The 22193-nt window shown below is 47.4% G+C and overlaps 1 protein-coding gene across 1 annotated transcript in view; it reads right to left on the bottom strand.

The window, feature by feature from the left end:
* Positions 1–22193, bottom strand: part of fbxo41 (F-box protein 41) — a 246259-nt gene that overhangs the window by 46697 nt on the left and 177369 nt on the right. The gene's annotated exons all lie outside the window — the stretch shown is intronic.

Genomic DNA, 22193 nt, shown 5'->3' with positions numbered 1-22193 from the left:
AAGAAGTTTCTCCTCATCTCAGTTTTGAAAGAGCAGCCCCTTATTCTAAGATTATGCCCCCTAGTTCTAGTTTCACCCATCTTTGGGAACATCCTTACCGCATCCACCCGATCAAGCCCCTTCACAATCTTATATGTTTCAATAAGATCGCCTCTCATTCTTCTGAACTCCAATGAGTAGAGTCCCAATCTACTCAACCTCTCCTCATATGTCCGCCCCCTCATCCCCGGGATTAACCGAGTGAACCTTCTTTGTACTGCCTCGAGAGCAAGTATGTCTTTTCTTCAGTATGGAGACCAAAACTGTATGCAGTATTCCAGGTGCGGTCTCACCAATACCTTATATAACTGCAGCAATACCTCCTTGTTTTTATATTCTATCCCCCTAGCAATAAAAGCCAACATTCCGTTGGCTTTCTTGATCACCTGCTGCACCTGCATACCAACTTTTTGATTTTCTTGCACGAGGACCCCCAGATCCCTTTGTACTGCAGTACTTTCCAGTCTCTCGCCATTAAGAAAATAACTTGCTCTCTGATTTTTCCTGCCAAAGTGCATAACCTCACATTTTCCAATATTATATTGCATCTGCCAAATCTCCGCCCACTCACCCAGCCTGTCTATATCCCCTTGCAGGTTTTTTATGTCCTCCTCACTCTCTACTTTCCTCCCATCTTTGTATCATCTGCAAATTTTGATATGTTGCACTCGGTCCCCTCCTCCAAATCGTTAATATAGATTGTAAAGAGTTGGGGACCCAGCACCGACCCCTGTGGAACACCACTGGTTACTGGTTGCCAGTCCGAAAATGAACCATTTATCCCAACTCTCTGCTTCCTGTTCGATAACCAATCCTCCACCCATGACAGAATATTACCCCCAATCCCGTGATTTTTTATCTTAAGTAATAATCTTTTATGTGGCACCTTGTCGAATGCCTTCTGGAAGTCTAAATACACTATGTCCACTGGTTCCCCTTTATCCACCCTATACGTTATATCCTCGAAGAACTCAAGCAAATTTGTCAGACATGACTTCCCCTTCATAAAGCCATGCTGACTTTGTCCTATTAAATTATGCTTATCTAAATGTTCCGTTACTGTCTCCTTAATAATAGACTCCAAAATTTTACCCACCACAGATGTTAAGCTAACTGGCCTATAATTTCCAGCCTTCTGCCTACTACCCTTTTTAAATAACGGTGTTACATTAGCAGTTTTCCAATCTGCCGGGACCTCTCCTGAGTCCAGGGAATTTTGGAAAACTATCACCAAAGCATCCACAATCCCTACTGCCACTTCCCTCAAGACCCTAGGATGGAAGCCATCAGGTCCAGGGGATTTATCCACCTTGAGTCCCATTATTTTACTGAGTACCATCTCCTGAGTGATTTTAATCGTATTTAGCTCCTCCCCCCCCCGAGAGTCCCCTGTTTGTCCAGTGTTGGGATATTCTTAGTGTCCTCTACTGTAAAGACTGAAACAAAATATTTGTTCAGCATTTTTGCCATCTCCATGTTTCCCACCATTAATTTCCCGGTCTCATCCTCTAAGGGACCTTAGAGGATGAGACCGGGAAATTAATGGTGGGAAACATAGAGGATAATATCCTTTCTATAATAGGGTGACCAGAACTGTACACAGTATTCCAAGTGTGGCCTTACTAATGTCTTGTACAACTTCAACAAGACATCCCAACTCCTGTATTCAATGTTCTGACCAATGAAACCAAGCATGCTGAATGCCTTCTTCACCACCCTATCCACCTGTGACTCCACTTTCAAGGAGCTATGAACCTGTACTCCGAGATCTCTTTGTTCTATAACTCTCCCCAACGCCCGATCATTAATGGAGTAGGTCCTGGCCCGATTTAATCTACCAAAATGCATCACCTCACATTTATCTAAATTAAACTCCATCTGCCATTCATCGGCCCACTGGCCCAATTTATCAAGATCCCGTTGCAATCCTAGATAACCTTCTTCACTGTCCACAATGCCACCAATCTTGGTGTCATCTGCAAACTTACTAACCATGTCTCCGAAATTCTCATCCAAATCATTAATATAAACAACAAATAACAGCGGACCCAGCACCGATCCCTGAGGCACACCGCTGGTCACAGGCCTCCAGTTTGAAAAACAACCCTCTACAACCACCCTCTGTCTTCTGTCGTCAATCCAATTTTGTATCCAATTGGCTACCTCACCTTGGATCCCGTGAGATTTAACCTTATGTAACAACCTATGTTGCTTCTGCTGTTTAGCATGCACGTAGTCCTGTGTTGTAGCTTCACCAGGTTGGCACCTCATTTTTAGGTACGTTTGGTGCTGCTCCTGGCATGCTCTTCTACACTCCTCACTGAACCAGGGTTGATCCCCTGGCTTGTTGGTAATGGTGGAGTGAGGAATATGCCGGGCCATGAGGTTACAGATTGTGCTGGAATACAATTCCGCTGCTGCTGAGGGCCCACTGCCCCTCACGGATGCCCAGTTTTGAGTTACGACATCTGTTCTGAATCTATCCCAGTTAGCACGGTGATAGTGCAACACAACACGTTGGATGGTGTCCTCAGTGTGAAGACGGGACTTCGTCTCCACAAGGACTGTTTGCCAGTGCTGTTGGGGAAGGATTAAACTAGAGTGGCAGGGGGATGGGAACCTGAGAGGGGAGTCAGAAGGGAGTAAAGTTGAGAGCAGCAATAGAGGGGAAGACCCAGGGGAAATTTACAATACAAATAGTACAAACAGTTGTTCAAGAACAAGTGAAAGGGAAAAGCGTAGAACAGCAGAAAGAAAGTGTACTTTAGACACTACAGATGAAGTGAAAACTAGAAGGTGCAAGGCGTTTAACCCAGCATCAAAGCTGAAAGTCAGGCTAGGGTGTGTGGCCCAACTAAGAGTTCTATATACAAATGCACGGAGTATAAGGAATAAATTAAATGAACTACAGGTTGAAATTCAAATTGGAGGGTATGACATGATAGCTATTACTGAGACATGGCTGCAGGATGGTCAGGATTGGGAACTAAATATACCGGGGTATAAGGTCCACAGGAGAGATAGGGAAAAAGGGACAGGGGGAGGAGTAGCCTTAATGATTAGAGATGAAATCACTTCAATGATAAAGGGGGATATAACGAGAGGTAAGCGGCCAACAGAGACCTTATGGGTTGAATTGAGAAATAGGAAAGGATCTGAGACTATAGTGGGAGTTGTTTATAGGAGCCCTGGCAGCAGCTCTGAAGTGCTAGATTGTATAAATGCAGAGATTAGACAAGCGTGTAAGAAAGGCATAGTGGTCTTAATGGGGGACTTTAACCTTCACATAGATTGGGAAAAGCAGACTAGCAACTGTCAGAAAGGTAGTGAATTTCTTGAGTGTGTCCGGGATGGTTTTCTACAGCAGTATGTCCCAGAGGCAACAAGGGGGCAAGCCATACTAGATTTAGTAATGAGTAATGAACCAGATTTAGTTAACGGTTTAACTGTACGCGAACATCTATCCAATAGTGATCATAACATGATCGAGTTCAATGTAGTGTTTGAAAGGGAAAAAAGTGAGTCAGCTGCTAAGATTCTAGACTTGGGTAAGGCCGACTTCAAAGGGATGAGACAGAGACTGTCCACAGTAAACTGGGCAAATCTGCTAATGGGTAAAACGACTGATGATCAGTGGGAAATGTTTAAAGAAACATTGAACGTGATACAGAATCGGTTTATACCCCTGAGGGGCAAGAACTCTACTTGCCAAAAAAAAGCAGCCATGGACAACTAAAGAGGTAAGGGACAGTATAAGAAATAAGGAAAGAGCATACAAAAAGGCAAAAAAATGGCACAGATCCTGGCGAATGGGAAAGATACAAAGATCAACAAAGGGTCACAAAACAGACAGTAAGAGCTACAAGAAGAGAGTATGAAAAGAAACTTGCAAGGGATATCAAAACCAATACGAAGAACTTTTATAGTTACATTAGGGAAAAGAGGGTGGTCAGGAGCAGTGTTGGCCCCTTAAAATCTGAAAGTGGGGATATTGTCATTGACAATGGGGAAATTGCGGACATGTTGAACAATTACTTTGGATCAGTATTTACAGTAGAAAAAGAGGATAGAATGCCGGAAATCCCAAGAAAACTAATACTGAATGGCGGACAGGGACTCGATAAAATTAACATCAGTAAAGCAACAGTAATGAAGAAAATAACAGCACTAAAGAGTGACAAATCCCCAGGACCAGATGGTTTCCATCCCAGGTTTTTAAAGGAAGTAGGTGAGCACATTGCAGATGCCCTAACTATAATCTTTCAAAGTTCTCTAGATTCAGGAACTGTCCCTCTGGATTGGAAAATTGCACATGTCACTCCTCTTTTTAAGAAATGTGACAGAATGTGACTGGTGGAGTCCTGCAGGGATCTGTCTTGGGGCCTCAATTATTCACAATATTTATTAACGACTTAGATGAAGGCATAGAAAGTCTCATATCCAAGTTTGCCGATGACACAAAGATTGGTGGCATTGTAAGCAGTGTAGATGAAAACATAAAATTACAAAGCGATATTGATAGATTAGGTGAATGGGCAAAACTGTGGCAAATGGAATTCAATGTAGACAAATGTGAGGTCATCCACTTTGGATCAAAAAAGGATAGAACAGGGTACTTTCTAAATGGTAAAAAGTTAAAAACAGTGGATGTTCAAAGGGACCTTGGGCTTCAGGTACATCGATCATTGAAGTGTCATGAACAGGTGCAGAAAATAATCAAGGCTAATGGAATGCTGGCCTTTATATCTCGAGGACTGGAGTACAAGGGGGCAGAAGTTATGCTGCAGCTATACAAAACCCTGGTTAGACCGCACCTGGAGTACTGTGAGCAGTTCTGGGCACCGCACCTTCGGAAGGACATATTGGCTTAGTAGGGAGTGCAGCGTAGGTTTACTAGAATAATACCCGGACTTCAAGGGTTAAGTTTTGAGAAGAGATTACACAAATTGGGGTTGTATTCTCTGGAGTTTATAAGATATTAAGGGGAACAGATAGGGTGGATAGAGAGAAATTATTTCGCTGGTTGGGGATTTTCGGAGTAGGGGGCACAGTCTAAAAATTAGAGCCAGACCTTTCAGGAGCGAGATTAGAAAACATTTCTACACACAAAGGGTGGTAGAAGTTTGGAACTCTGTTCCGCAAACGGCAACTGATATTAGCTCAATTGCTAAATTTAAATCTGAGATAGATAGCTTTTTGGCAATCAAAGGTATTAAGGGATATGGGCCTCAGGCAGGTATATGGAGTTCGATCACAGATCAGCCATGATCTTATCAAATGGCAGAGCAGGCACGAGGGGCTGAATGGCCTACTCTTGTTCCTATGTTCCGATGACTGTGTGGTGGTCACTCCGACCAATACTGTCATGGACAGATGCATCTGCGTCAGGTAGCTTGGTGAGGCTGAGGTCAAGCAGGTTTTTCCCTTGTGTTGGTTCACTCACCACCTGCCGCAGGCCCAGACTGGCAGCTATGTCCTTCAGGACTCGGCCAGCTAGGTCAGTAGTGGTGCGACCGAGCCACTCTTCGTGATGGACATTGAAGTCCCCCACCCAGAGTACATTCTGTGCTGGTGCTACCTTCAGTGCTTCCTCCAAGTGCTGCTCAACATGGAGGAGGACTGATTCATCAGCTGAGGGAGGGCGGTAGGTGGTAATCAGCAGGAGGTTTCCTTGCCCATGTTTGACCTGATGGCATGAGATTTCAAGGGATCTGGAGTCAATGTTGAGGACTCCCAGGCCCACTGCCCCCTGACTGTTTCTCACTGTACCGCCACCTCTGGATGGTGATGGAAGAGTCTGGGACGTTGGCTAAAAGGTATGATTCTGTGAGTATGGCTATGTCAGGCTGTTGCTTGACTGGTCTGTGGAACAGCTCTCCCAATTTTGGCTCAAGTCCCCAGATGTTAGTGAGGAGGACTTTGCAGGGTTGACTGGGCTTGGTTTGCCTTTGTCATGTCCGGTGCCTCGTGGTCCGATGGCCAGGTGGTCCGTCTGGTTTTATTCCTATTATGACATTTTGCAGCGAGATTGAACAACTGAGTGTCTTGCTCGGCCATTTCAGAGGGCAATTAAGAATCAACATTGCTGTGGGTCTGGAGTCACATATAGGCCAGACCGGGTAAGGGCAGCAGGTTTCCTTCCCTAAAGGACATTAGTGAATCAGATGGGTTTTTACGACAATCCAGTAGTTTCGTGGCCACCATTACTGATACTAGTTTTTTTTAATTTCAGATTTTATTTAATTATTGAATTTCAATTCCCCAGCTGCCGTGGCAGGATTTGAACTCATGACTTTGGATTATTAGTCCAGGCCTCTGGATTACGAGTCCAGTAACATAACCACTATGCTACCGTACCCGATCATCGATTCGACATCTTGATCTTCTGACCCAAGATCATTTCTCACTATTATACCAATTTCATCCTTTATTCACAGAGCTACCCCACCACCTTTACCTTTTTTTCCCATCCTTCCGAAATGTTAAATAACCCTGAATATTTAGCTCCCAACCTTGGTCACCTTGCAACCACGTCTCTGTAATGGCCACCAGATCATACCCATTTGTTTCTATTTGTGCCATCAATTCATCAATCTTATTACGAATGCTGCGCACATTCAGATAAAGAACCTTTAATTTTGTCTTTTTACCATTCTTTCCTACCCCGGCCCCATTTGCTAGTGCACTTTGATGTTTGTCCACTCTGTCCCTTCCTGACACACCATGTTTATCATTACCCCCATCACTTTCCTGGACTACTTCCTTGTCCTTTCTCTTTATCAATCTAAACTTCGCCCCACCTGAGCCCTCCCCCCCTCTATTTAGTTTAAAGCCTTCTCTACCACCCTAGTTATTCAGTTTGCCAGAACACTGGTCCCAGCATGGTTCAGGTGAAGCCCGTCCCAACAGAACAGCTCCCTCTTTCCCCAGTACTGGTGGCAGTGCCCCGTAAATCGAAACCCACTTCTCCCACACCAATCTTTGAGCCACACATTCATCTCTCTGATCTGATTTACCCTGTGCCAATTTGCTTGTGGCTCAGGTAATAATCCGGAGATTATCACCTTTGTGGTTCTGCTTTTTAATTTAGTCCCTAGCTGCCCTCAACTTCTTCACCTCCTGATCATTCCAGGGTGCCACCGGGGACATCGCCGGGGTCTCTCAGTCGTCTGCACACAAGTGCATGAGGCAGGTCACCGACGGCTTGTTTCGCAGGGCCTCGCACGACATCAACTTCCCCATGGATGACCTCAGCCAGACGGAGAGGGCAGTGAGATTCCACGCTGTGTCTGGCTTCCCACGGGTGCAGGGTGTAATCGATTGCACCCACATAGCAATACGAGCACCTCCACACGAGCCAGGACTGTTCATCAACAGGAAGGGCTATCACTCCATCAACACTCAGCTCGTTTGTGACCACCACAAGAGATTCCTTCACGTGTGCACCAGATACCCTGGCAGCTGCCACGATTCCTTTATCCTCCGGGAGTCCAACATCCCGCCCCTCTTCCCCGCACCCAACACCCGCAAGGGCTGGCTCCTCGGGGACAAGGGACACCCCCTGCACACGTGGCTCATGACACCTCTGAGGAACCCCACCACCGAGCAACAGCGTCGATATAACGACAGCCACATCGCCACCAGGTCTACAATTGAGCATGTGATAGGGCTGCTCAAGATGTGCCTCAGGTGCTTTGATCGTTCTGGGGGAGAGTTTCAATACGCACCAGACAGAGTGGGACGCATTATAGTCGTGCGTTGTGCCCTGCACAACATGGCACAACAGAGAGGGGTGCCGCTGGAGGAGGCCCCATCCACATCTGCCACCCACATTGAGGAGAAGGAGGAGGAGGAGGAGCAACCCATGGGCAGAACCGTGGCTCACCTGGCTGCTCGTGACACCAGGGAGTCACTGATATACGAACGGTTCTCCTAACATCAGACAGTGTGAAGAGTCCAGTCCTCACACCACCTGGACAGAGCAGCGCCCACACCAGACCGTCCACCCCCTCACTGCACAAAACAGTCCTGCAACTAGACCTACACCCACTGTCGAGTGACCCAATGGGTGGCATCAAGTGTCACCATTCATGGTGAACCTCATGAAAGGGCCCGATCACAAAAGCCAATCAACAATGGGCAAGATGTGGCAGTAGTGGTGACAATAATAATATTTAATGTGAGTTTAACAAAAACTAAATATAAATAAAAAACATGACCAACCGTCAAACACCCTTGTGCATCCCCTTTGTGCTCACAAAACCTTTGCCTTTCTCTTCCGACTACTCCTACCTGGTGCCTCCCCTGTGGCTGCAGCAGAGGTAGTGGCAGGTTGCTCTTGTTCATGCCCTGACCGATTAGATGCTTTGGGCCGACGCCCTCTGGGTTTCGGTGACCGTGAGGGCCCCTCCAAAGACTGCTCCACCTGCACCTGTGCAGGGCCAGACTCAACCACCTGGAGAGGAGGCAGCATTGCGGGTACTGGTGGAGAGGGGGGAAACGGGTGAGACGTGGGAGCACTTTGAGTGGCGTCCCCTCTCGCAACGGAGCACTGAGTGAGAAAACTGAGGGTTTGGAGAGTGTGGGAGTTTAAGGGTTAATCTCTTTAAAATCGAGTGTAAATTGCTATTAACTGTTTAAGTTCAATTTTAAAGTTTAAATTTTTAAGTTTCTGTCAGGCTGAAGCAGAGAGAGCTGCTGTAGTTAGTTAATTGGTTCACTGGATTAAACTGGTTCCTGAAGGAGGAGCAGGCCCGACTCATCTGAGTCACAAACTGTAGAAATACCGGGGCCTGTTAGTGTAAACCGAGCACTGAGTGCAGCGGGCACAGAGTGAGCAGCTGAGAGTTTGGTGAGAGTGGGAGTTCGGTGAAGTGGGGGAAGGAGGTCCTGCTTTGCCTTGCTTTTCCGAATCTTTTCCCCAGAGCGGCGGCAGACCTGAACAGCAGAAGACTGAGAGTGGGGAATAAAAGCAGCAGCAGACCGGCAACGAGAGAAAACTACTGTGCGATGTCACAGGTGAGGCAGGAGAGTCCAAGAGGTGAGCACAGTATAAAAGGAGAGTCCGAGAGCAGGAGGAGAGTCCGAGAGGTGAGCGCAGTATAAAAGGAGAGACCGAGAGCGGGAGGAGAGTCCGAGAGGTGAGCACAGTATAAAAGGAGAGTCCGAGAGCAGGAGGAGAGTCCGAGAGGTGAGCGCAGTATAAAAGGAGAGACCGAGAGCAGGAGGAGAGTCCGAGAGGTGAGCGCAGTATAAAAGGAGAGACCGAGAGCGGGAGGAGAGTCCGAGAGGTGAGCACAGTATAAAAGGAGAGACCGAGAGCGGGAGGAGAGTCCGAGAGGTGAGCACAGTGTAAAAGGAGAGACCGAGAGAGGGAGGAGAGTCCGAGAGGTGAGCACAGTATAAAAGGAGAGACCGAGAGCGGGAGGAGAGTCCGAGAGGTGAGCGCAGTATAAAAGGAGAGACCGAGAGCGGGAGGAGAGTCCGAGAGGTGAGCACAGTATAAAAGGAGAGTCCGAGAGGTGAGCACAGTGTAAAAGGAGAGTCCGAGAGGTGAGCACAGGGTTAGGGTTCGGGGGTGGGGGAGATACAGTGTTAGGGTTCGGGGGTGGGGGAGATACAGGGTGAGGGTTCGGGGGTGGGGGAGATACAGGGTTAGGGTTCAGGGGGTGGGGGAGATACAGGGTTAGGGTTCGGGGGTGGGGGAGATACAGTGTTAGGGTTCGGGGGTGGGGGAGATACAGTGTTAGGGTTCGGGGGTGGGGGAGATACAGGGTTAGGGTTCAGGGGTGGGGGAGATACAGTGTTAGGGTTCAGGGGGTGGGGGAGATACAGGGTTAGGGTTCGGGGGTGGGGGAGATACAGGGTGAGGGTTCGGGGGTGGGGGAGATACAGGTTGAGGGTTCGGGGGTGGGGGAGATACAGGGTTAGGGTTCGGGGGTGGGGGAGATACAGGGTGAGGGTTCGGGGGTGGGGGAGATATAGGGTTAGGGTTCAGGGGGTGGGGGAGATACAGGGTTAGGGTTCGGGGGTGGGGGAGATACAGTGTTAGGGTTCGGGGGTGGGGGAGATACAGTGTTAGGGTTCGGGGGTGGGGGAGATACAGGGTTAGGGTTCAGGGGTGGGGGAGATACAGTGTTAGGGTTCAGGGGGTGGGGGAGATACAGGGTTAGGGTTCGGGGGTGGGGGAGATACAGGGTGAGGGTTCGGGGGTGGGGGAGATACAGGGTGAGGGTTCGGGGGTGGGGGAGATACAGGGTGAGGGTTCGGGGGTGGGGGAGATACAGGGTGAGGGTTCGGGGGTGGGGGAGATACAGGGTTAGGGTTAGGGTTAGAACGGACCATAAGAGATAGGAGCAGGAGGAGGCCATTCGGCCCCTCGAGCCTGCTCCACCATTCAATGAGATCATGGCTGATCTGATTTTTACCTCAACTCCACTTTCCCGCCCTTTCCCCATATCCTTTGACTCCCTCGCTGATCAAAAATTTGTCTAACTCAGCCTTGAATGGATTCAATGACTCAGCCTCCACAGCTTTTTGGGGTAAAGAATTCCAAAGATTCACGACCCTCTGGGAGAAGAAATTCCTCCTCATTTCCGTCTTAAACGGGCGACCCCTTATTCTGAGACTATGCCCCCGAGTTTTAGATTCCCCCATGAGGGGTAACATCCTCTCAGCATCTACCCTATCGAGTCCCCTCAGAATCTTGTATGTTTCAATAAGATCTCCTCTCATTCTTCTAAACTCCAATGAGTATAGACCCAACCTGTTCAATCTTTCCTTATAAGACAGCCCTTCCATACCCGGAATCAACCTAGTGAACCTTCTCTGAACTGCCTCCAATGCAAGTATGTCCTTCCTTAAATAAGGGCACCAGAACTGTACGCAGTACTCCAGGTGTGGTCTCACCAGCACCCTGTACAGTTGGAGCATGACTTCCCTGCTTTTATACTCCATCCCCCTAGAAATAAAGGCCAATATTCCGTTTGCCTTCCGGATTACCTGCTGCACCTGTATGTTGACTTTTTGTGTTTCACGTACGAGGACACCCAGATCCCTCTGTACCGCAGCATTTTGTAGTATTTCTCCATTCAAATAATATTTTACATTTTTATTTTTCACCCACAGTGGATGACTTCACATTTTCCCACATTATATTCCATCTGTCAAATTTCCGCCCATTCACTTAACCTGTCGATATCCCTTTGCAGACACTTTGTGTCCTCATCACAACTTGCTTTTCCACCTATCTTTGTATCATCAGCAAATTTGGCCACAAGACACTCTGTTCCTTCATCCAAGTCATTGATATATATTGTAAATAGTTGAGGCTCCAGCACTGAGCCCTGCGGCACCCCACTAGTTACAGATTGACATCCTGAAAATGACCCTTTTATCCCGACTCTTTGTTTTCTGTTAGTTAGCCAATCCTCTATCCGTGCCAGTATATTACCCCCAACACCATGAGCTCTTATCTTGTGCAGTAACCTTTTATTTTCCCAATGACAGATGTTAGGCTAACTGGTCTATAGTTACCTGCTTTCTGTTTCACTCCCTTCTTGAATAGGGGTGTTACGTTTGCGGTTTTCCAATCCGCTGGGACCTTTCCAGAATCTAGTGAATTCTGGAAGATTACAACCAATGCATCCACTATCTCTGTCGCCACTTCCTTTAAGACCCTCGGATGCAAGCCATCAGGTCCAGGGGACTTGTCAGCCTTTAGACCCATTAGTTTACCTGGTACTTTTTCTCTAGTGATAGTGATTGTTTTTAGTTCCTCCCTCCCCTTTGCCCCTTGATTTTCTGCTATTATTGGTATATTATTATCTACTGTGAAGACAGATACAAAATATCTGTTCAATTCCTCTGCCATTTCCTTGTTTTCCATTATTATTTCAGCAGAACTTCTTTCTTAGTCCTACCTATGTCGTTGGTACCTACGTGGACCACGACAACTGGATCCTTCCCCTCCCACTCCAAGTTCCTCTCCAGCCCGGAGGAGATGTCCTTAACCCTGGCACACAGCCTTCGGGACTCACATGCTTGGCTACAGAGAACAGTGTCTATCCCTCTAACTATACTGTGGCCAACTACAACCACATTCCTTTTTACTCCCCCCGACCCCCCCGCCCACTTGAATGGCCCCCTGAACCACGGTGCCGTGGCCAGTTTGCTGATCCTCCCTGCAGTCCCTGCACTCGTCCACAAGAGCTGCAAGAACCTCGTATCTATTGGACAAATGCAGAAGCGGAGGCTCCTGCAATGCTCCCTCCTGGATCCCCGTACCTGCCTCACTCACAGTCACACCCTCCTGTCTCTGACCACGTGCCAATTCTACAGTATTTAGTCTAAGGGGTGTGACTGCCTCCTGGATTAAAGTGTCCAGGTAACTTTCTCCCTCCCTGATGTCTCGCAGTATCTGCAGCTCGGACTCCAGCTCTTCAACTCGGAGCCGAAGTTCCTCGAGCTGCAGACACTTCCCGCAGATGTAGTCGCCCTGGACAAAACTGTCCGATAGTTCCCACATATTGCAGCTGAAACACATCTCCTGCCCTGTCATAGCTATTTTATTTATTTAATTGATTACTTCAATGCCAATCAAATTATTTTTAGGTTGAACCAAGTACTGGCCTTGTTTAATTTATTAAATTTAGTTTTTTTTTTAATTAGTTTTTTGCTGTAAGTTACTGAGCTCACCGTCCGAAAATAGAAGAAAATAGAAGAGATTCTCACCACCAATCACCGACCTGCCTTACCAGTGACGTCACACTGCAGTTTTGTTTTGTTGTTGCAGTGACCCCCCCCTCGGTAAACCCCCTCCCCCCCCCCTCGGTAAACCCCCTCCGCCCTCGGCACGCCCCCTCCTCGCCCTCGGCACGGGCCCCCCTCGCCCTCGGCACGGGCACCCTCCCCGCCCCGGTACGCCCCTCCACGCTCTGCTGACTAATCAAATCCACCTCACCCCTTACTGCACCAAATCCCCTCACTCACCAAATTCCCAATTACAGACTTTGCCGAAACCAGACTCCGTCGATAGCGCGTTAGCAAAACCCTTCTGAATTGATGCTGGCTCGGATGCCAATCACCTGAGTCAGCCCCAACAGATGGTAGATTACCAGTTCTAACCAGTCACCTAATTAACTGGGTGCCCAAATGCCACTTCAGACTGTTTGTTTACCACTAACTGAAAACTGCAAGTTAAGATTGAGGGGTTTTGCTAACGCACGGAAGTGAGGGAGCACGGAATAGCAGCTATCGACGGAGTCTGGTTTCAACAGAGTCTATAATTGGGAATTTGGTGAGTGAGGGGATTTTTAAGGGTTGATCTCCATCTAAAATTTGACTAAGTTTGGCATCAAGCATTTAACTTAAATTTAATCTTAACTTGCAGAGAAGATTAAGGGGAGATTTGATAGAGGTGTTCAAAATCATGAAGGGTTTTGATAGAGTAAATAAGGAGAAACTGTTTCCAGTGGCAAAAAGCACTGTTTAGGTTAATTTTTTAATCTACATTAAAAGATAATGGCCTGTGCATGTCAACTAAATGATAGTTTACAGTACAGAAGGAGGCCATTTAGGTTTCAATCAAAACCAGTGTAAAGTAAATAATTTTAAACATTTCCATTAAATCTCCTCTTAGCCTTCTCTGCCCCAGTGGAAACAGTCCCAGCATTTCAAGTCTCTCCTCATAATTATCTCAGGGGTACAGTAGCATAGTGGTTATGTTACTGGACTAATAATCCAGAGGCCTGGACCAATAATCCAAGAGTCATGAGTTCGAATCCTGCCACGGCAGCTGGGGAATTTAATTTCAATTAAATAAAATCTGGAAAAAAAACTCGTGTCAGCAATGGTGGCCATGAAACTACCAGATTGTCGTAAAAACCCATCTGGTTCACTAATGCTCTTTAGGGAAGGAAACCTGCCGTCCTTACCCGGTCTGGCTTATATGTGACTCCAGACCCACAGCAATGTTGATTCTTAATCGCCCTCTGAATTGGCCTAGCAAGACACTCAGTTGTAAAATTTCGCTAAAAAAAGTCATAATAAGAATAAGACCGGACACGACAAAGGCAAACCAAGCCCAGTCGACCCTGCAAAGTTCTCCTCACAAACATCTGGGGACTTGTGCCAAAATTTGGGAGAGCTGTCCCACAGACGAATAACAGCCCGACATAGCCATACTCACAGAATCATACCTTTCAGCCAACGTCCCAGACTCTTCCATCATCATCCCTGGGTATGTCCTGTCCCACCAGCAGGACAGACCCACCAGAGGTGGCGGTACAGTGATATACAGTCAGGAGGGAGTGGCCCTGGGAGTCCTCAACATTGACCCCGGACCCCATGAAATCTCAAGGCATCAGGTCAAACATGGGCAAGAAAACCTCCTGCTGATTACCACCGATCGCCCTCCCTCAGCTGATGAATCAGTCCTCCTCCATGTTGAGCACCACGTAGAGGAAGCACTGAGGGTAGCAAGGGCACAGAATGTACTCTGGGTGGGGGACTTCAATGTCCATCACCAAGAGTGGCTCGGTAGCACCATTACTGACCGAGTCCTGAAGGACATAGCTGCCAGACTGGGCCTGCGGCAAGTGGTGAGCGAACCGACACGAGGGAAAAACCTACTTGACCTCGTCCTCACCAATCGACCTGTCGCAGATACATCTATCCATGACAGTATTGGTAGGAGTGACCACCGCACAGTCCTCGTGGAGACGAAGTCCCGTCTTCACACAGAGACACTGAGGACACCATCCAACGTGTTGTGTTGCACTATCAACGTGCTAAATGGGACAGATTCAGAACAGATCTGGCAGCTCAAAACTGGGCATCCATGAGGCGCAGTGGGCCATCAGCAGCAGCAGAATTGTATTCCAGCACAATCTGTAACCTCATGGCCCGGCATATTCCTCACTCTACCAGCACCAACAAGCCAGGGGATCAACCCTGGTTCAATGAAGAGTGTCGAAGAGCATGCCAGGAGCAGCAACAGGCGTACCTAAAAATGAGGTGCCAACCTGGTGAAGCGACAACACAGGACTACATGCACGCTAAACAGCGGAAGCAACATGCTATAGACAGAGCTAAGCAATTCCACAACCAACGGATCAGATCAAAGCTCTGCGGTCCTGCCACATCCAGTCGTGAATGGTGGTGGACAGTTAAACAACTAACGGGAGGAGGAGGCTCTGTAAACATCCCCATCCTCAATGATGGCGGAGTCCAGCACGAGTGCAAAAGACAAGGCTGAAGCGTTTGCAACCATCTTCAGCCAGAAGTGCCGAGTGGATGATCCATCTCCGCCTCCTCCCGATATCCCCACCATCACAGAAGCCAGTCTTCAGCCAATTCGATTCACTCCACATGATATCAAGAAACGGCCGAGTGCACTGGATACAGCAAAGGCTATGGGCCCCGACAACATCCCAGCTGTAGTGCTGAAGACTTGTGCTCCAGAACTAGCTGCGCCTCTAGCCAAGCTGTTCCAGTGCAGCTACAACACTGGCATCTACCCGACAATGTGGAAAATTGCCCAGGTATGTCCTGTCCACAAAAAGCAGGACAAATCCAATCCGGCCAATTATCGTCCCATCAGTCTACTCTCAACCATCAGCAAAGTGATGGAAAGTGTCATCGACAGTGCTGTCAAGCGGCACTTACTCACCAATCACCTGCTCACCGATGCTCAGTTTGGGTTCCGCCAGGACCACTCAGCTCCAGACCTCATTACAGCCTTGGTCCAAACATGGACAAAAGAGCTGAATTCCAGAGGTGAGGTGAGAGTGACTGCCCTTGACATCAAGGCAGCATTTGACCGAGTGTGGCACCAAGGAGCCCATGTAAAATTGAAGTCAATGGGAATCAGGGGGATACTCTCCAGTGGCTTGAGTCATACCTGGCTCAAATGAAGATATGTAAGGAATCTTACAACACCAGGTTATAGTCCAACAAATTTATTTTAAAATCACAAGCTTTTGGAGATTATCCCCTTCGTCAGGTGAATGAGTGAAAAGGTTCTCAAATCGCATATCTTATACTAGGCTGGGACAGCATCACACCAATCAAAAGGTGTCGTTGTTATTCAAACAGGCCAGTCACGGAGAACAGCAGGTCCCAGTACACTGGATATACATTGTGTCAATTACACAGACAGACAGAAAGAAACAAACCCAAATGGCAGAGAGAGAGAGAGAGGGAATGTTAAAAACATAATTTTTTCCCCCCCCTTTTTGCTGGTGGGGTTACGTGTAGCGTGACATGAACCCAAGATCCCGGTTGAGGCCGTCCTCATGGGTGCGGAACTTGGCTATCAATTTCTGCTCGACGATTTTGCGTTGTCGTGTGTCTCGAAGGCCGCCTTGGAGTACGCTTACCCGAAGATCGGTGGCTGAATGTCCTTGACTGCTAAAGTGTTCCCCGACTGGGAGGGAACCCTCCTGTCTGGCGATTGTTGCGCGGTTGCTTTACCTTTGTTAATTTTATCGAGTCCCTATCCCCGATTCAATCTAGGTTTTCTTGGGATTTCCGGCATGCTATCCTCTTTTTCTACTGTAAATACTGACGCAAAGTCATTGTTCAACATGTCCGCCATTTCCCCATTGTCAATGACAATATCCCCACTTTCAGTTTTTAAGGGGCCAACACTGCTCCTGATCACCCTCTTTTTCCTAATATAACTAGAAAAGTTCTTCGTATTAGTTTTGATATCCCTTGCAAGTTTCTTTTCATACTCTCTTCTTGTAGCTCTTACTGTCTGTTTTGTGACCCTTTGTTGATCTTTGTATCTTTCCCATTCGCCAGGATCTGTGCCATTTTTTGCCTTTTTGTATGCCCTTTCCTTATGTCTTATGCTCTCCCTTACCTCTTTAGTTGTCCATGGCTGCTTTTTTGGCAAGTAGAGTTCTTGCCCCTCAGGGGTATAAACCGATTCTGTATCACGTTAAATGTTTCTTTAAACATTGCCCACTGATTATCAGTCGTTTTACCCATTACAGATTTGCCCAGTTTACTGTGGACAGTCTCTGTCTCATCCCATTGAAGTCGGCCTTGCCCAAGTCTAGAATCTTAGCAGCTGATTCACTTTTTTCCCTTTCAAACACTGCATTGAACTCGATCATTTTATGATCACTATTGGATAGATGTTCACACACAGTTGAGGAAAATATGAGGAAAACCTTTTTTTAACACAGCGAGTGGTTAGGATCTGGAATGCACTGCCCGAGGGAGTAGTGGAGGCAGATTCAATCATGGCCTTCAAAAGGGAATTGGATAAGTACTTGAAACGAAAAAATGTGCAGGGCTACGGGGATAGGGTGGGGCAGTGGGACTAGCTAGATTGCTCATGCATAGAGCCAGCGAGGACTCGACAGGCTGAATGGCCTCCTTCCACGCTGTAACCTTTTATGATTCTATATGAGGCTAGATTTGGATGAGCACAGAGATCTCAGAGGGTTGTCAGGTTGGAGGAGGTGACAGAGGTAGGGACGGGCGAGGCCATGGAGGGATTTGAAAACAAGGATGAGAATTTTAAAATCGAGGTGTTGCCAGAGCGGGAGCCAATGCAGGTCAGCGAGCACAGGGGTGATGGTGAATGGGACTTGGTGTGAGTTTTGGATGAGCTCAAGTTTATGGAAGGTGGAAGATTGGAGGCTGGCCAGAAGAGCATCGGAATAGTCGAGTCTAGAAGTAACAAAGGCAGCAGATGAGCTGAGGCAGGGTCAGAGATGGGTGGAAGTAGGCGGTCTTTGTGATGGAGCGGATATGGGGTCAGAAGCTCAGCTCAGGGTCAAATAGGACGCCAAGGTTGTGAAAAGTTTGGTTCAGCCTCAGAGAGTGGCCAGGGAGAGCAATGGAGTTGGTGGCAAGGGAACGGAATTTATGGCAGGGACTGAAGAAAATGGCTTTGGTCTTCCCAATATTTAATTGCAAGAAATTTCTGCTCATCCAATACTGAATGTCGGACAAGCAATGTAACAAATCAGAGGCAGTGGAGGGGTCGAGTTCCATTTTCCTGCTCTTTACACATTTTCATCTTTAAGTAATTATTATCCGGTACCTTTTTTAAACCTGTGGCAAGTCATTCCACATTCCGCGAACATTTTTGCACGAAAAGGTTTTCTCTAATCTCACCCTTTATGCATCTTGAGATCATGGTCTCTCGACCAATTTACCTACAGTTGTAATAAACATGGAATCTTACAACATAGAAGCAGACTTGTGCTCCAGAACTAGCTGCGCCTCTAGCCAAGCTGTTCCAGTACAGCTACAACACTGGCATCTACCCAACAATGTGGAAAATTGCCCGGGTATGTCGTGTCTACAAAAAGCAGGACAAATCCAATCCGGCCAATTACCGCCTCATCAGTCTACTCTCAATCATCAGCAAAGTGATGGAAGGTGTCGTCGACAGTGCTATCAAGCAGCACTCACTCACCAATAACCTGCTCACCGATGCTCAGTTTGGGTTCCACCAGGACCATTCAGCTCAAGACCTCATTATAGCCTTGGTTCAAACATGGACAAAAGAGCTGAATTCCAGAGGTGAGGTGAGAGTGACTGCCCTTGACATCAAGGCAGCATTTGACCGAGTGTGGCACCAAGGAGCCCTCGTAAAATTGAAGTCAATGGGAATCAGGGGGAAAACTCTCCAGTGGCTGGAGTCATACTAGCACAAAGGAAGATGATAGTGGTTGTTGGAGGCCAATCATCTCAGCCCCAGGGCATTGCTGCAGGAGTTCCTCAGGGCAGTGTCCTCGGCCCAACCATCTTCAGCTGCTTCATCAATGACCTTCCCTCCATCATAAGGTCAGAAATGGGGATGTTCGCTGATGATTGCACAGTGCTCAGTTCCATTCGCAACCCCTCAAATAATGAAGCAGTCCGAGCCCGCATGCAGCAAGACCTGGACAACATCCAGGCTTGGGCTCATAAGTGGCAAGTAACATTCACGCCAGACAAGTGCCAGGCAATGACCATCTCCAACAAGAGAGAGTCGAACCACCTCCCCTTGACATTCAACGGCATTACCATCGCCGAATCCCCCACCATCAACATCCTGGGGGTCACCATTGACCAGAAACTTAACTGGACCAGCCATATAATTACTGTGGCTACAACAGCAGGTCAGAGGCTGGGTATTCTGCAGCGAGTGACTCACCTCCTGACTCCCCAAAGCCTTTCCACCATCTGCAAGGCACAGGTCAGGAGTGTGATGGAATACTCTCCACTTGCCTGGATGAGTGCAGCTCCAACAAAACTCAAGAAGCTCGACACCATCCAGGACAAAGCAGCCCGCTTGATTGGCACCCCATCCACCACCCTAAACATTCACTCCCTTCACCACCGGCGCACTGTGGCTGCAGTGTGCACCATCCACAGGATGCACTGCAGCAGCTCGCCAAGGCTTCTTTGACAGCACCTCCCAAACCCGTTACCTCGACGACCTAGAAGGACAAGAGCAGCAGGTACATGGGAACAACACCACCTGCACGTTCCCCTCCAAGAAATGAAAAGAAATTAGCAAAAAATATAAAAACAGATAGCAAGAGTTTCTACAGTTATATAAAAAGAAAAAGGGTGGCTAAGGCAAACGTAGGTCCCTTAGAGGAGGAGACCGGGAAATTAATGGTGGGAAACATGGAGATGGCAAAAATGCTGAACAAATATTTTGTTTCAGTCTTTACGGTAGAGGACACCAAGAATATCCCAACACTGGACAAACAGGGGGCTCTGGGGGGGGAGGAGCTAAATACGATTAAAATCACTCAGGAGATGGTACTCAGTAAAATAATGGGACTCAAGGCGGATAAATCCCCTGGACCTGATGGCTTCCATCCTAGGGTCTTGAGGGAAGTGGCAGTAGGGATTGTGGATGCTTTGGTGATAGTTTTCCAAAATTCCCTGGACTCAGGAGAGGTCCCGGCAGATTGGAAAACTGCTAATGTAACACCGTTATTTAAAAAGGGTAGTAGGCAGAAGGCTGGAAATTATAGGCCAGTTAGCCTAACATCAGTGGTGGGTAAAATTTTGGAGTCTATTATTAAGGAGACAGTAACGGAACATTTAGATAAATATAATTTAATAGGACAAAGTCAGCATGGCTTTATGAAGGGGAAGTCATGTCTGACAAATTTGCTTGAGTTCTTTGAGGATATAACGTACAGGGTGGATAAAGGGGAACCAGTGGACGTAGTGTATTTAGACTTCCAGAAGGCATTCGGCCAGGTGCCACATAAAAGATTATTGCTTAAGATAAAAAAATCATGGGATCGGGGGTAATATTCTGGCATGGGTGGAGGATTGGTTATCGAACAGGAGGCAGAGAGTTGGGATAAATGGTTCATTCTCGGACAGGCAACCTGTAGCCAGTGGTGTTCCGCAGGGGTCGGTGCTGGGTCCCCAACTCTTCACAATGTATATTAACGATTTGGAGGAGGGGACCGAGTGCAACATATCAAAATTTGCAGATGATACAAAGATGGGAGGGAAAGTAGAGAGTGAGGAGGACATAAAAAACCTGCAAGGGGATATAGACAGGCTGAGTGAGTGGGCGGAGATTTGGCAGATGCAATATAATATTGGAAAATGTGAGGTTATGCACTTTGGCAGGAAAAATCAGAGAGCAAGTTATTATCTTAATGGCGAGAAACTGGAAAGTACTGCAGTACAAAGGGATCTGGGGGTCCTAGTGCAAGAAAATCAAAAAGTTAGTCTGCAGGTGCAGCAGGTGATCAAGAAGGCCAACGGAATGTTGGCTTTTATTGCTAGGGGGATAGAATATAAAAACAGGGAGGTATTGCTGCAGTTATATAAGGTATTGGTGAGACCGCACCTGGAATACTGCATACAGTTTTGGTGTCCACACTTAAGAAAAGACATACTTGCTCTTGAGGCAGTACAAAGAAGGTTCACTTGGTTAATCCCGGGGATGAGGGGGCGGACATATGAGGAGAGGTTGAGTAGATTGGGACTCTACTCATTGGAGTTCAGAAGAATGAGAGGCGATCCTATTGAAACATATAAGATTTCATTTGGAATGAGGAGAAACTTCTTCACTCAGAGGGTGGTAGGTCTGTGGAATTTGCTGCCCCAGGAAGCTGTGGAAGCTACATCATTGGATAAATTTAAAACAGAAATAGACAGTTTCCTAGAAGTAAAGGGAATTAGGGGTTATGGGGAGCGGGCAGGAAATTGGACATGAAGCTGAGCTCGGATCGGTCACTGCCCTGTGGGTGGCGGAGAGGGCCCAGGGGCTGAGTGGCCGGGTCCTGCTCCTACTTCTTGTGTTCTTTAGATTTGTGGTTGGGATCAGATCAGCCATAATCTTATTGAATGGCGGAGCAGGCTCGAGGGGCCGATTGGCCTACTCCTGCTCCTATTTCTTATGTTCTTATGTTCTTAAGTCACACACCATCACAACTTGGAAATGTATCGCCGTTCCTTCATCGTCGCTGGGTCAAAATCCTGGAACTCACTTCCTAATAGCACTGTGGGAGAACCTTCACCACACGGACTGCAGCGGTTCAAGAAGGCGGCTCACCACCACCTTCTCAAGGGCAATTAGGGATGGGCAATAAATGCCGGCCTTGCCAGTGACACCCAGATCCCATGAACGAATATTTTTAAAAAGGCCATTCGGCCCATCTTGTCTGTGTTGGCTCCTTAAAAGAGCGATGCAACTCGTCCCATTACCCTGCTCTTTCCCCACAGCCTTGCAAATTTTTCCTTTTCAAGTATTTATCCAATTCCCTTTTGAAAGTTATTATTGAATCTGCTTCCACCGACCTTTCAGGCAGTGCATTCCAGATTATTACTCATTCCACATGGATTCCAGCTGAAGTCTCACTCTTTCCTTTGGATACACTCACAACCACCAATACCTTTGTATTTCTCAGCATTTCATGCAATCTACCCTGCGCCACCATGTGTACACTCTCAAACTCTCATCAGCAGCAATGGTTCAGTCTTTATCACAGCTGTCCAAGTCCTCAGTTCCACGATGAGTAGAAAATGCCTTCCATCCACTCATTCAATACAGGTAAACGTACTTCACATGTGTAAACTTACTTAAACATCTAACAGTTAACATCCAGACTTTCTAGTCTTTCTCTTGCATCAAGTTTTGAATTCTGACACGAATTTATCAGACA

Source organism: Heptranchias perlo, chromosome 1 (assembly GCF_035084215.1).
Source record: "Heptranchias perlo isolate sHepPer1 chromosome 1, sHepPer1.hap1, whole genome shotgun sequence".
NCBI classification, from domain to species: Eukaryota; Metazoa; Chordata; class Chondrichthyes; order Hexanchiformes; family Hexanchidae; genus Heptranchias; species Heptranchias perlo.
This window is presented reverse-complemented; position numbering and strand designations above follow the sequence as displayed.